This window comes from Camellia sinensis, chromosome 8 (genome assembly GCF_055761805.1).
Source record: "Camellia sinensis isolate YWXY chromosome 8, ASM5576180v1, whole genome shotgun sequence".
Taxonomy (NCBI): domain Eukaryota; kingdom Viridiplantae; phylum Streptophyta; class Magnoliopsida; order Ericales; family Theaceae; genus Camellia; species Camellia sinensis.
The window spans coordinates 9,755,940-9,759,523 of record NC_138968.1 but is presented as its reverse complement, the minus strand read 5'-3'; positions in this window follow the sequence as shown (position 1 = coordinate 9,759,523).

Below are 3,584 nucleotides of genomic sequence, written 5' to 3'. Positions count from 1 at the left end.
TTTGGGGGTACATGACTATCTGATGGTACCCCCTATAGGCATCTAGGAAGCTCATCCTTCTATGCCTTGAAGTGGCATCCACCAGTTGGTCAATCTTGGGTAGAGGAAAACTGTCTTTGGGACAGGCCTTGTTTAGGCTGGTAATGTCCACGCAGACCCTCCATTTACCATTCTTTTTCTTTACCAGCGCTGTGTTCGATAGCCATGTCGGGTAATTTACCTCTCAAATGGCTCTGGCCTCTAGAAGTCTGTCTACTTCCTCTTCCATTGCTTCAACGTGCATCAATGTCGGTCTTCTTGCTCGTTGGATTACAGGTTTGGCCGACCTGTCTACATTCAGTTTATGGCAAGTGACCTCGGGGTCAATGCTAGGCATTTCATAAGGCGTCCAGGCAAACACCTCAATATTTGCTCTCAAGAAAGCCTCTAACTCTTTTTCCTCTTCTTCGGCTAAGCCCGAGCCGAGAAGGAAAAAGCATTCTTTATCCCCCTCTTGGACGAGAATTTCCTTCAGTGCTTCTTCACTCTTCTCGGCTGGCTCCTTGCCGACGTCATCTAAGACCTCCACGTCCTTGTCTTCGATCTTTGCCCTTTCTAGTTCTCGTATGCTGCAGGTGGATTTCATTGCTGCCATGAAGCAGTTCTTTGCCTGCAGCTGATCTCCTCTGACCTCCTCTATCCCATGCTTTGTTGGGAACCGCAATAGTTGGTGCAATGTTGAGGGAACAACCCCCATTACATGCAACCATGGCCTTCCCAGGATAGCATTGTAAGGGGAGGGTGTGTCGATTATGGTGAACTCTGTCTTTATTTTTCTGGTGCCAGCCTGCACCTCCAAGCTTGGTGCTCCCAGTGGCCACGTCGACGTTCTATTGAACCCGATCATTGGGCCATTGGATTGCTCTATATCGTCTGGGTGAAGGCCAAGCTCCTTGTAACACCTGACATACATGATGTCACAAGAGCTGCCTTGGTCAATTAGGATGCACTTCACTTGGCACTCTCCAACCTGGAGGGATACTACCAAGGCATCGTTATGCGGATGTTGGACCATCTCCAGGTCGGCTTCAGTAAAGGACACTACTGGTCCCTGGCACTCCTCGGTTCGAGGTCTCTTCTTCTAGACCTGGTACCCATGCTGCAAGTGCTTTACCTTCTGGGTTTCTCCCCGTATTTCGTTTTCGTTGACCTTCGAGTGAATTACATTAATTACCCGAGGTCCTCCTACCTATGGTTGTTGTGCTAGGGGAGGCGGAGCTGCTGGTGCCTGAGGCAGTATTGCCTACTCTTCCCTTGTCCTGGCCTTATCTACAAGGTCCCTCAAATGGCCTTGCCTTACTAGGTCTTCCAAGTGTGCCTTCAGGGCTCGACAACCCTGAGTCATATGCCCATCTTCGTTATGGTAAGCACAATGCTTACCAAGGTTTCTTCCCATAAACTCTCCTGGTACCCTTGCTGGTGGTCTGAAATAGGGTTGGGTTCGGATTTTATCCAGGACTTTCTGAATTGGGATTCGGAACATAGTTGTGACTGCCTATGCAGCCCTCAGTCCTATCTCTTGCTTGTTGGATCCATTGTTACCTCGACCTCGCTTCGGCGAGCCGTTTCCTTTCTCTTGCTTTGTCGCCTTGGTTCCTGGCGTGTCCTTCTCGGCTCTGGCATATTTCTCAATTCTGGCCATGAGCTCCTCTATACTTTTTGGCAATGTCTTTGCTAGTGATTGATTTTCGGAGTAGGCAACCATCTTTCAGGCCATTTTTAAATGATACGACGGCCACTTCTTGGTTGCATTCTGGTATTCGGTTGAATACCTCGTAATACCTCTTGGCGTAGGCCCTCAGGCTTTCGTCCTCGCCAATCTTCAGAGCCATCAGGGCGTCTACCCTCAAGGGCTATAATTTGTTTGTCACGAACCTGGCCACGAACATCTCGGCCAGGTCTTCACACTTCCTTTCGGCAATTTGTGAAACCAATCCGATGTAATCTCTCCGAAGGATGAGGGGAACACTTTACAGAGCAACGGCTCATTCCCAGTGTACAATGCCATCGAGTTTAGGTATAATCCGACGTGAAAGTTGGTGTCCGACTAACCATCGTATATCTGGAACCTCGGCATACTGAATCTTTTCGGAGCCTCAAATTTGTCCAACTCCACCGAGCATGGTGTTCTCGGCTTAACAGGGGAAGTTATCTCAGTATTTTGTTGCTTCCTCTTGAGGTAATCTCTCAAGTCCTCTTTGGTCCGCCCAGGAGCTCGGCTATCTCCTGACTTCAGTCTTTTCGGTGCACTACTCTCAACATCATTGTGAGCCCTTTTCGACCTTTCTCCATTAGTTGTGTCGAAGCGCAGCTCCTGCCTTTGAATATGCCGATGTTCTCTGGCGTTTGCTTCCTTGGTGCGATGTGTCCTTCGAGATTCTTCCCTCCTCGACTCTCCTAGCCCGACCTCCCTTGAAAGCCGGTGAGAGTGTTTTTCGCTCCTGGTGTGCTGGGGGGCTACAGGGATAGTTTTTTGTCCTCCCTTCTAGGCATTGGCCGCTGGAATCGGCGTGTCCTGCAGCGGGAACGGTGGCTGCATGACGTTGTTTTGCATCATGAAATTGACGACCGATTGCAGGTCTGCCAATTTGTTCGCCATCTCTTTCACCTCTTTGTCCCTCCAGAAGCATCTATCTTTCCATACCTGGAGGTTGTCCTCGTTGTAATACCCGCTCCGATCCGATTTCTTTGGTACGTCGCCCTCTTGGCCGACGTCTTTCTTGCCGTGGTTCTGGTCCTGAGTCTTCTCGTTGCAACCATCTTCCTCCATGTTAGGGTCAACGTGTTTACCGTTCCCAGCAGGAGTTTCGTTCCCAACCTTATCCTTCTGTTCGTCGCTGGCCATCTATTCTCATTTCTTTCCCACAGAAGGCGTCAAATTGTGTGTGTCAATTTCCGACCACACTGTCAAACTAGTATTCAACTGGAGAGCACTGGCAGAATAGATGGCGCCTAAATGACCTGTAACAGAAAGAAGAGATTCCAGCGGTGGCTAGTCCACCCGGGAGCACTCCGACGATCAAGTCAGTAAAATATCTCTCAAAGATAATCAATAGTGCTTAACTCACTATTCAGAATATAAATTGCATACCTTCGACCCATTGAGGGTGCCTCTCTTTTATAGCCAACTCAATCCTAGTCTCAATAGAAGCCTAACTTCAATGGACTTCAGCTCAGTGCTTATCCTGGACTCTCCAATAGATAAAGATAAACTCCCTAAAAGCTTTATTCTTATCCAGGCTGAGTTCCTTCCTCATTCTAGGACTCTTGTCCCTTATCAGTTTATCCTGAATTCTGATATTTTCGGAGATAACTTTGGCCTAGCCAAGATCACGTCGGAGTCACAACTAGGACACGTGGCACCTCGGCTTACACGTCGGCGTCACCTTAACCACGTATTGGTACTCAGAAAATATATCCCCACACATGTATTTTTTTTATCATTATTTTTATATTATTATATATATATATATATTTTTAAATTACACATGTATTGTATACGTGATTCGTTAATATATATATATATATATATATATATAATTCAA